Source organism: Schistocerca americana, chromosome X, assembly GCF_021461395.2.
Source record: "Schistocerca americana isolate TAMUIC-IGC-003095 chromosome X, iqSchAmer2.1, whole genome shotgun sequence".
Lineage (NCBI taxonomy): Eukaryota > Metazoa > Arthropoda > Insecta > Orthoptera > Acrididae > Schistocerca > Schistocerca americana.
Genome location: NC_060130.1, coordinates 45214736 through 45227226, shown reverse-complemented (window position 1 = coordinate 45227226; position 12491 = coordinate 45214736).

Here is a 12491-nt window from a genome sequence, read left to right as displayed (position 1 = left end):
TATAGCATAAGTATTTATAGCTTTTGTCATGCTTCTTGCTGTCAATTCTGTTTTCAGTATTTTTGTTAGCCTTTGTCTATATTTTTCTTTTAGTTCTTCTTTAATATTTGTATTATCTATTCCTATTTTTTTCTGTATCCTAGGTATTTATAGGCATCTGTTTTTTCCATCGCTTCTATGGAGTCACTGTGGTTATTCAATATGTAATCTTCTTGTTTAGTGTGTTTTCCCTTGACTATGCTATTTTTCTTACATTTGTCGGTTCCAAAAGCCATATTTATATCATTGCTGAATACTTCTGTTATCTTTAGTAATTGGTTGAGTTGTTGATTGGTTGTTGCCAGTAGTTTTAGATCATCCATGTATAGCAAATGTGTGATTTTGTGTGGGTATGTTCCAGTAATATTATATCCATAATTTGGATTATTTAGCATGTTGGATAGTGGGTTCAGAGCAAGACAGAACCAGAAAGGACTTAATGAGTCTCCTTGATGTATTCCACGCTTAATCTGTATTGGCTGTGATGTGATGTTATCTGAATTTGTTTGGATATTAAGTGTGGTTTTCCAGTTTTTCATTACTATGTTTAGAAACTGTATCAATTTAGGATCTATTTTGTATATTTCCAATATCTGTAGTAACCATGAGTGGGGTACACTATCAAAGGCTTTTTGGTAATCAATGTATGCGTAGTGTAGTGACCTTTGTTTAGTTTTAGCTTGATATGTCACCTCTGTATCTATTATTATTATTATTATTATTATTATTATTTATGGCCTTCATTGGACCACTCTAGTCAAAAATACAAATTTCTAAACAAGTTGTTACACAGGGATACAACTTGGCTCAAAAATAACTTAATATGATGTTTAGGTAATATAGTTATTAGAGTGCATTCTTATATGAAAGGTGTTTTGCTCTTCTGTCTGCCCAATGTTTCTTCATTCTTTCAGATATTTTCTTTCTTTCTTCATCTGAGACCACTCTTCCTGTACTCCTTTTATTGATTTTCATTTGTAGTCTGGTTTGTGGGTCTTGCAGTATTCTGGTTTTCTCTGTCTTGTTTTTTAGGTAATCTACTGTAATTTGAAGTTCTTTTACATCTTCCTTAATTTCTGTGATCCATTTAATGTCGCTCTTGCTGTTCCACAATTTTTGTATTATTTTTTTACTAATTCTGTTTTCTGAAGTTCTCATCAGATGTCCAAAGAATGAGATGCGTTTCTTCCTGATCGTGCTCATGACTGGTTCTATTTTCTTATATACTGTTTCATTTGATGCTATTCTCCAATGTCAATTTATTTTATATTGTTTATTTATACATGTCCTAATTATTATTCTTTCTGTTTTTAGTATTTTGTCAATTTCTGCTGTATTAGTTGTTTTGAGGATAGTTTCAGCTGCATACATTATTTCTGGTTGTGTAACTGTTTTATAGTGTTTTAATTTTGCATCTATAGATTGGCCTTTTTTGTTGTATGTAGGTTTGGTAATGTGATTTGCGTAGTTCAGTTTTTTTACTCTATTCTACCATGATGGCTTCTTATTTAGATTGTATGTTATTATTTCGCTTAAATATTTAAATTTATCAACAATTTTGATTTCCTGTTTTCCTATAGTAATTTTGTTTGCAAGTGGTGCATCAGTTAGCATGATCTCCGTTTTTTCAAATGATATTCTAAGGCCTACTTTTTCTGCTATTTCTTATAGTGATTTCACTTGTTGCCTGGCTAGGAGAGCAAGATCACCAGCGTATCCCAAGCAGTTTAAGCTAATATCTTTTGCACTTCCAATTCTTATCCTCTTTGGATTGTCCTTGTACCATTCTCTCATTATGTATTCCAGTGCACAGTTGAACAGTAATGGTGATACGCAGTCACCTTGTCTTAAGCCTGTTTTTATGAGGAATGGTTCCGAAATTTCTCCTCTAAACTTCACTTTTGATTTGGTGTTGGTTAGAGTGAGTTGTATTATTTTAATTATCAATAAGATACGTAATACATAACTGGAACCTACTTCCGAGAGCGGAACAACAGTGTACGAGAGCTACGACTGCTGACCAGACACCGCGTTTGTGTTTGTTTACGTCAGGCTTATTCTTATGATGAACGGAGTACAGTTCGCACAGTAAAAGCAGGCAGGCCTCTGTGTGTCGACGTCCGAGCGCCGCGTCCGCAGTCAGGTTCAGACAGGGCAGCGGCCGCGCCAGCACGTGCCGCGTGCGGGGGCAGGGGTGGGTGTCCACGGCGGCCTGCCGCCGCCTCCCCCTGCTGCCGCATCCCGAGCCTCGGCGCCTCTGACGCCTCCTGACGCCTCACAGACGTTAAACGTGGCGGCGCGCCGCGGCGGCTAAAAATGACTCCCCCTCACCCTGCACGTGTGTCGCTGTCCACCGAGTCCCGCTCGGCGATTTACGATCCTCCGGTAGCGCTGCGCGCGCGCTGGCGTGTGTGTCACGTATGACGGGCCTGGACCGCATAAGTGATGGCCGCGCCGTTCGGGGAACACCAAACACACAGACACACAGTAGCTGCCCCATCTACAGGGCCGGGAGTAGTATGAAGCTGTACAGAGCCGGTACAGTACAGTGTAGGGTTGCCATAATTTCTGTCTGACAAACCAGAACACTAAACGACTAAAAATGTGCGTAGTTTGGGCAACACGAGCCGCGACAAACAGGGACACTACTCCAACGCTTAAGAAGTCAATTAATTCATGTGAATATTTTCTCGTCTTGCTAAACACTACCGTCTACAGGGTCAAAAGTATTTAAACCGACAAACTCTTGGAGGTTGAAGGGGACATCGAAACAAATATTATTCCCGATTGTCATTTTTTCCTATGAGGATTATTTAAACCGGTGTAGGCCGTATTATGCTCTTCAGTTGTTAGAAGCCGCATTACGCTCTTCAGTTGTTAGAGGGCGTATTACGCTCTTCAGTTGTAGGCAACTGCTGTCCACCAGTGTAGCAGTGCATTGTCTCTGTTTACTAATGCAGCGATACACCTGGAGTGAGTACACTGATATGGTTGGTGCGTACTACGTAGCGCACCACAACGGACGAGCTGCACAGCGGGTTTATCAACAGCAATATTCTAATCGCCGTATCCCGCATCATACGACCTTTGCTGCTGTGTACCAACGTCTGCGTGAGACCGGGTCATTTAGCAGATTACCTGGACAGGGACGCCGTCGCACGGTAAGAACGCTGCAATTTGAGGAAGCTGTCTTGCAGCAGGTGGAGAGGGATCCTTCAATCAGCACTCGTGCAACTGCACATAACATGGGGACTAATCAGACGAATGTAAGAACAGTCCTTCGAGAGCAGTTGTTACGTCCATTTCACTTACAGCGTGTCCACAACCTGGAACCAGTTGATTATCCACCCAGAGCACAGTTTTCGCAGTGGTACCTGGAACAGTGTGAAATGCATCCTACATTTCCATCCTCTGTTGCGGTTCTTCGTTAATGTGTAGGTCGGTGTCGTTAGGGACTGTTTAATTGGGCTGTATCTGCTACCTAGGCTATTAAATGGCAGGCTCTACTACAGCTTTCTCGCCAGAGCATTGCCAGAATTGCTGGAAGACGTCCCGCTCCCTACAAGACAACACATGTGCTTCCAACATGACGGGGCGCCGGCACATTTCAGTCGTCGTGTGCGCCGATTCCTGGACCGACGGTTCCCAGAAACGAGGATTGACAGAGGTGGTCCTGTACCGTGGCCTGCTCGATCCCCTGATATGTCTCCTCTGGACTTTTTTGTGTGGGGAGACATGTGCAACTCCTGTTGCATCAGAAGAGGATCTGGTTGCCCAGGTAGTAGCATCAGCAGGAACAGTTAAGGATACTTCTGGGGTTTTTGCCTGTGTCAGACAGAACATGATCCGACGGTGTAAGCTTTTTTTACATGTCAATCGAGGCATTTTTGAAAATCCACTGTAATTGAAATTGGGTTGTGTTAATGTGTTGTCTCTTGGTCATAAGAAATGGAGAAGTATTTGTTGGTTTAATTAATTTGCTGCCAGAAAAATCTTCCTCTACCAGTTTCAATACTCCTCATAGGAAAAAATGACATTAGGGAAAAATATTTGTTTTTATCTCCCCTACAACCTCCCAGATTTTGTCAGTTTAAATACTTTTCACCCCGTATACGAAACCTTCAAAAGATCAACTCATATTTGTTTGATACTGTCACTATTCATTTTGTTCTGCCCAATGTCACATTATGTTGCTCCTTCGGAATCTTTAAAAGTTCGGAGCTTAGCTTGGAAGTAGAGTCCACTCCACTCATTTCAATTACATTTAATGTTTAACAGTGTGACATCGCTAATGCTGCTGCTGCTACTGTGCTGGCAGAAGCTGTCGGTGTGGTCGGCTACGTCGCGCAGAGAGCGATCAGTAGGTGTCAGGTCGGGCGCGCCTATCATGAGAGAGGCCAGAGACACACCAGCAAGCAACGCGCCGCCAACACTCTCTCGACAGCACGTGTGTAGGCCGCCGCCGGTGATCGGGGAGCGGGCTCTGTGACTCGACTCCCTACTCCAGGTTGGCGTCTGCCATTCATTCGCCAAGTGGCACAGCTCACCACATGCTACGCCAGTACACAGCATCCAGTTTTGTGTATACGGCACCATTACCGATATTGTCTGCAAGAGCAGCATTACTGATAAGCTTGCACCACACAACATGGACTCTGTTCTCAAGAAAGGACCGTATCACGACCGTCGTTCACTAAGTAACGCTCCACTTTTTGTTCTCAGAACTTACTTATTGTTAAGGGTCAGAATTTGATGACAATACACATCGACATGTCTTGTCCATGCCCTTTTTTTCAACATAGTATCTATCACGTTTTGTGGCCATGCGCCAACGTTGTGGAAGGGTATGCACTTCTTGCTGGCAGAACCTCTTGCCTTGTACGCGTAGCCATATTTCCGGCGCAAAGTGCTGCTCCCAGCTTTCGTCCCCCGTAACAACGAGTGACACAAACGCCTCTCCGTCGGTCGCAAAACGCTCCAACAATTCAGATGAAATGGCCTTTCTTTGAATCTTGTGGTCCACTGTGAGCATTCGTAGAACCCACAGTGAGCACCTGTTTGAATGTCCGAGAGTCTCGATCATTGCAGACGTACACTTCCAATGCTGAGCGACAAATGTAGAGACAGTTGCCGTGTTGTGATGCGCCGGTCGACACGAATAATGCCATCCGCACGAATCAGCAGGTCTGGAGCAGTGGCTGTGACAGGACGTCCCGAGCGTGGCTGGCCGTGGAGCTCTGTTTCTGCAATTCCTCAGGCTGTAACTTTCTCTACCCGTCACCCAACTGTACTCCTGTCAACTGCAGCATGGCCATACGCTGCAAACAGACGTTTATGTATGTTCGCCACGTTTTCTTTTTCTGCACATAACAATTCAATAACAGCAGGCTGCTTGTAGCGTGAGTCGTACGAAGACGCTATTTTGACGCTGTACTACGGCACTGCCATCTGCCAGGTCCTTTCGAAACTTCACCGGCGCACAGGACAAACATGAAGTGACTGTAGGAGGATACAAGATGAATTGGACAGGATTTGTGATTGGTGTAAAGAATGGCAGCTAACTCCAAATATAGATAAAAGTAAATTAATGCAGATGAATAGGAAAAAGAATCCCGTAATGTTTGAATACTCCATTAGTAGTGTAGCGCTTGACAGTCACGTCGATTAAATATTTGGGCGTAATATAGCAGAGCGATATGAATTGGGACAAGCATGTAGTGGCAGTTGTGGGGAAAGCGGATAGTCGTCTTCGGTTCGTTGGTAGAATTTTGGGAAGATGTGGTTCATCTGTAAAGGAGACCAGACCGCTTATAAAACACTAATACGACTTATTCTTGAGTACTGCTCGAGCGTTTGGGATCCCTATCAGGTCGGATTGAGGGAGGACATAGATGGAATTCAAAGGCGGGCTGCCAGATTTGTTACTGGTAGGTTTGATCATCGCGCGAGTGTCACGGAAATGCTTCAGGAACTCGGGTGGGAGTCTCCGGAGGAAAGAAGGCGTTCTTTTCGTGAATCGCTACCGAGGAAATTTAGAGAACCAGCATTTGAGGCTGACTGCAGTACAATTTTACTGCCGCCAACTTACATTTCGCGGAAAGACCACAAAGATAAGAGACAAATAGGTAGTCATTTTCCCCTCGTTCTGTTTGGGAGTGGAACAGGGAGAGAAGATACTAGTTGTGGTACGAGGTACCCTCCTCCACGCACCGTATGGTGGATTGCAGAGTATGTATGTAGATGTAGAAGTGTGAAGCACCAACAAGGACATTTCTCTATGTATATTATGGCTTTTTTAAAAAAATGTGGGGCATTACTTGCTGAACGACCCCAGTAATCCACTTGTGCATTTGTGATGTAGAAAGAGGATATCCATGACCCATGACAACATCCTCTTCCTTGCTTCCTTGCAGTCCAAGACTCTGCAGTTACTACACTGAAGAGAAATATAAACACACCACGAAGGAGTTGTGCGACACGAACAGAAGTTGGGTTGTTTGGGGAAGGAGACCAGACAGCGAGGTCATCGGTCTCATCTGATTAGGGAAGGATGGGGAAGGAAGTCGGCCGTGCCCTTTCATAGGAACCATCCCGGCATTTGCCAGGAGTGATTTAGGGAAATCACGGAAAACCTAAATGAGGATGGCCGGACGCGGGATTGAACCGGCGTCCTACCGAATGCGAGTCCAGTGTGTAACCACTGCGCCACCTCGCTCGGTACGAACAGAAGTTGCAAGGCGTGTTTGTACATCTGAAAAGATGTCTGTTTATACTCCGCGGCGGTCGCTTAGGACGAGCGCTGGTTGCGCCGATATGACGAAGCAGGTCGGGTTTGCTTTACATGTGCACTGCAATGGACTTGAGCGTTCGTCACCTTTGAGAATCGGCGTGGTGAGATGATGTTAGTCAAGAATGCCCTTAAGGGGGGGGGGGGGGGGGGTAGGACGTCAAACGGGCCGACTTGGAGCAGGAGAGGCACCACAGGACATTTTAATTTCTACTGTCTATACTTTTACAAATAAATTCACAAAACTTTGTCAGCATGACCAGGAAGGATTCAGGATTCACACTCGTAGCAGCGGAAGTTCAAAATCATAACAAAATAATTTTTTTTACATGTGAAATTTCATCATTTTTTCACTTACCACTGGCTGCATTTGTTGCTATAGGTACACTTTTCTTCAAAAGTAAGACTGTTCTATGAATTTTACACAGCATACAAACCATACTTACAGGTGTCTGAAACTCTAGAGTCTATGTAATTTATGAAAAAATGAAGGAGCTGTTACATTTTAAACTTCATGAAGAGAAATAAATCAAATTTTGTAGTTAATTATCTCAATTTTTACCACAGCTTTTAACAGATTTGGAAAATTCTGGACTTTCATACACCTGTAAGTACGGTTTGTATATCAGTGCAGAATTCATCAAAGAAACACTCTTACTTGTGAAGAAAAATGTACCTATAGCAACAAATGCAGCCAACAGTAAGTGAAAAAATGATGAAATTTCATATCTAAAAAAATTAATTTTGTTATGTCTTTGCACTTCCACTGGTATGACTGTGAATCCTGAATCCTTCCTGGTCATGCTGACAAATTTTTATGAATTTGTTTGTAAAAGTATAGACAGTAGAAAATAAAATGTCCTGTGGTGCCTCTCCCGCTCCAAGTCGGCCCATTTGACGTCGTACCCCCGTTAAGCGGCATTACGAACACCTCACTGAGTCTGCACAAGGTCGCGTAATGGGGCTGCGAGAAGCTGGGTGTACCTTCTGCAGTACTGCAGAAACACTCGGCGGGAACGCAGCCACTGTAGACGACTGGTGGCGCCGGTGTTCACGAGCAGCCACGGCCACAGGACGGCGACGTGGCACTACCGAGAGTGGAGGGCTCTGACAACTTCAGCACCAGTTGGCGCCACAGTCACACAGCCAACTGTTACAAATCGGTTACTTCGAGGACAGCTCTGAGCCAGACGCCCTGTTCCACTGGCCACATACGACCGCCATTCGCGACTTCGGTGGTGTCACGCGAGAGCTAATCAGAAGGCAGCCCGCAGGTTTGTTGTGTTTCCTTCTCAAAAGTGGTTCGTTAGGAGGGCAGTTGCTGGACTGCGACCAACTTCGCTGTGTGCTAGGCGCACTGGAGTTACTTCGTGTGACGGCAGGAGCGCTCTCGTAGCCCGAGTGCGAGACTGTTGTGCTGCCAATCAGGAGCAGCACTGCAAGTGGCGTTTTCCAACAGGATAACGCTCGTCAGTCTACCGCTGTTCTAACACACTGTAGAGAGTGACGACATGTCGCCTTGGCCAGCTCCATCAACAGGTAGGTTTCCAGTGGAGACCATCAGACGACAACTCCTGCGTCATCCACACACACACACATATATACACTCCTGGAAATTGAAATAAGAACACCGTGAATTCATTGTCCCAGGAAGGGGAAACTTTATTGACACATTCCTGGGGTCAGATACATCACATGATCACACTGACAGAACCACAGGCACATAGACACAGGCAACAGAGCATGCACAATGTCGGCACTTGTAAAGTGTATATCCACCTTTCGCAGCAATGCAGGCAGCTATTCTCCCATGGAGACGATCGTAGAGATGCTGGATGTAGTCCTGTGGAACGGCTTGCCATGCCATTTCCACCTGGCGCCTCAGTTGGACCAGCGTTCGTGCTGGACGTGCAGACCGCGTGAGACGACGCTTCATCCAGTCCCAAACATGCTCAATGGGGGACAGATCCGGAGATCTTGCTGGCCAGGGTAGTTGACTTACACCTTCTAGAGCACGTTGGGTGGCACGGGATACATGCGGACGTGCATTGTCCTGTTGGAACAGCAAGTTCCCTTGCTGGTCTAGGAATGGTAGAACGATGGGTTCGATGACGGTTTGGATGTACCGTGCACTATTCAGTGTCCCCTCGACGATCACCAGTGGTGTATGGCCAGTGTAGGCGATCGCTCCCCACACCATGATGCCGGGTGTTGGCCCTGTGTGCCTCGGTCGTATGCAGTCCTGATTGTGGCGCTCACCTGCACGGCGCCAAACACGCATACGACCATCATTGGCACCAAGGCAGAAGCGACTCTCATCGCTGAAGACGACACGTCTCCATTCGTCCCTCCATTCACGCCTGTCGCGACACCACTGGAGGCGGGCTGCACGATGTTGGGGCGTGAGCGGAAGACGGCCTAACGGTGTGCGGGACCGTAGCCCAGCTTCATGGAGACGGTTGCGAATGGTCCTCGCCGATACCCCAGGAGCAACAGTGTCCCTAATTTGCTGGGAAGTGGCGGTGCGGTCCCCTACGGCACTGCGTAGGATCCTACGGTCTTGGCGTGCATCCGTGCGTCGCTGCGGTCCGGTCCCAGGTCGACGGGCACGTGCACCTTCCGCCGACCACTGGCGACAACATCGATGTACTGTGGAGACCTCATGCCCCACGTGTTGAGCAATTCGGCGGTACGTCCACCCGGCCTCCCGCATGCCCACTATACGCCCTCGCTCAAAGTCCGTCAACTGCACATACGGTTCACGTCCACGCTGTCGCGGCATGCTACCAGTGTTAAAGACTGCGATGGAGCTCCGTATGCCACGGCAAACTGGCTGACACTGACGGCAGCGGTGCACAAATGCTGCGCAGCTAGTGCCATTCGACGGCCAACACCGCGGTTCCTGGTGTGTCCGCTGTGCCGTGCGTGTGATCATTGCTTGTACAGTCCTCTCGCAGTGTCCGGAGCAAGTATGGTGGGTCTGACACACCGGTGTCAATGTGTTCTTTTTTCCATTTCCAGGAGTGTATATATAGGGTGTTATAAAAAGTTACGTCCAAACTTTCAGGAAACATTCTTCACACACAAATAAAGAAAAGATGTTATGTGGACATGTGTCCGGAAACGCTTAATTTCCATGTTAGAGCTCATTTTAGTACATACCATCAACAGGTTATTGTTCATCACGAACGTGGTTTTGCAGTCAGTGCAATGTTTACAAATGCGAAGTTGGCAGATGCTGCCCATTTGATGTACGGATTAGCACGGGGCAATAGCCGTGGCGCAGTACGTTTGTATCGAGACAGATTTCCAGAACGAAGATGTCCCGACAGGAAGACGTTCGAAGCAATTGATCGGCGTCTTAGGGAGCACGGAACATTCCAGCGTATGACTCGCGACTGGGAAAGACCTAGAACGACGAGGACACCTGCAATGGACGAGGCAATTCTTCGTGCAGTTGACGATAACCCTAATGTCAGCGTCAGAGAAGTTGCTGCTGTACAAGGTAACGTTGACCACGTCACTGTATGGAGAGTGCTACGGGAGGACCAGTTGATACCGTACCGTGTACAGCGTGTGCAGGCACTATCAGCAGCTGATTGGCCTCCACGGGTACACTTCTGCGAATGCTTCATCCGACAATGTGTCAATCCTCATTTCAGTGGAAATGTTCTCTTTACGGATGAGGCTTCATTACAACGTGATCAAATTGTAAATTTTCACAATCAACATGTGTGGGCTGACGAGAATCCGCACGCAATTGTGCAATCACGTCATCGACACAGATTTTCTGTGAACGTTTGGGCAGGCATTGTTGGTGATGCGTCGAATGGGCCCCATGTTCTTCCACCTACGCTCAATGGAGCACGTTATCACGATTTCATAAGGGATACTCTACCTGTGCTGCTAGAACATGTGCCTTTACAAGTACGACACAACATGTGGTTCATGCACGATGGAGCTCCTGCACATATCGGTCGAAGTGCTCGTACGCTTCTCAACAACAGATTCGGTGGTCGATGGATTGGTAGAGGCGGACCAATTCCGTGGCCTCCACGCTCTCCTGACCTCAACCCTCTTGACTTTCATTTATGGGGCATTTGAAAGCTCTTGTCTACGCAACTCCGGTACCAAATGTAGAGACTCTTCGTGCTCGTATTGTGGACGGCTGTGATACAATACGCCATTCTCCAGGGCTGCATCAGCGCATCAGGGATTCCGTGCGACGGAGGGTGGATGCATGTATCCTCGCTAACGGAGGACATTTTGAACATTTCCTGTAACAAAGTGTTTGAAGTCACGCTGGTACGTTCTGTTGCTGTGTGTTTCCATTCCATGATTAATGTGATTTGAAGAGAAGTAATAAAATGAGCTTTAACATGGAAAGTAAGCGTTTCCGGACACATGTCCACAAACATATTTTCTTTCTTTGTGTGTGAGGAATGTTTCCTCAGAGTTTGGTCGTACCTTTTAACACCCTGTACACGCGGTAACCGTTCCATCTGCAGGGAGAGGGACGACACGCTACAGTAGAGCAGAGCGTACCGTTACCAAAATTTCTGTCTTACAGAACTGGGTTATTTCTCTTAACTGACTGAAAATGGACGTAGTTTGGGAAGCAGAAAGCGGAACAAACCGGTCACTTCCTGTAAAAACTGATTCAATTAATGAAACTATTTTCTCGGCTTTGTAAATACTACAGTCCGTAGCTATACCAAATTAACGGGTTCTTGAAAAATCATAGGACACTCTTTTGGCAATCTCGTGCGCTAGCACAGATTTCAGAACGAATCTATGAAAATCGCGCCCAGTGAGATTCGCGCCCAACACCTGCTCCCTTTGTGCCGGGCTTACCGGGCCGTCCTAATCACGCTAAACTACCTGCTGCCTGCTCCTCGGACACAGGGACCTGCCCCCTCCCCCGGTACTGGGCACAGCCGGCGACTGTCTGATACACAAACACAGCCTCAGTGCCGGTCTGCCTGTGGCTGTCCAAAAGTTCACATCGCGCGATTCGTGTATTTTTGACACAGTAGTTCAGATGTGGAATTTTCAACCACTAATCACGGTAAGGCATGTTGCGACTACGAAGGTTATTCTTACATAGTGAAGAGAACTGAAGAAGATGGAACAGTGACGCGGCGCTGTTCAACACAGACAGCCGGGGAAAGCTGGAAACGAAGGATTCGACAGTGCTGTTTTCATTCGAGCATCACTGTGGACCTCCGGATGTCGCTCGGTTGGAAGTAAGGAAGACTTTGAACCATGCAAAGAATGGGGCGAGAGACAAAGAGACGTCTATTTCAAAAATACATTCGGAGGAGCTGGGTTGCCTGCATGATCGAGGCTATGATTTTGTCACTGAAACGCCACAGCAGCAAACGACGAAGAGAGCTTTGTACTACCAGCGGCAAAATCACAGGGAAATGAGAGAGATCCACCGACAAGAGAAGAAATTGACCTAATGGCAGATTTACTAGCTATGAACGACGGCAGCAGTTTTCTGTTGAGCGACGACAAACTAGGAGAGAGGATAATAGTTTCAAGCGGAAGGGCAGGAAGAGAGGCTCTAAGGAGTAAACGAGTCTTTTCTGTGGATGGTACGTTCAAGGGCTGCAGCAAACAGTTTTCGCAACTATGCACCATTCACGCCGACTTTGGGAGT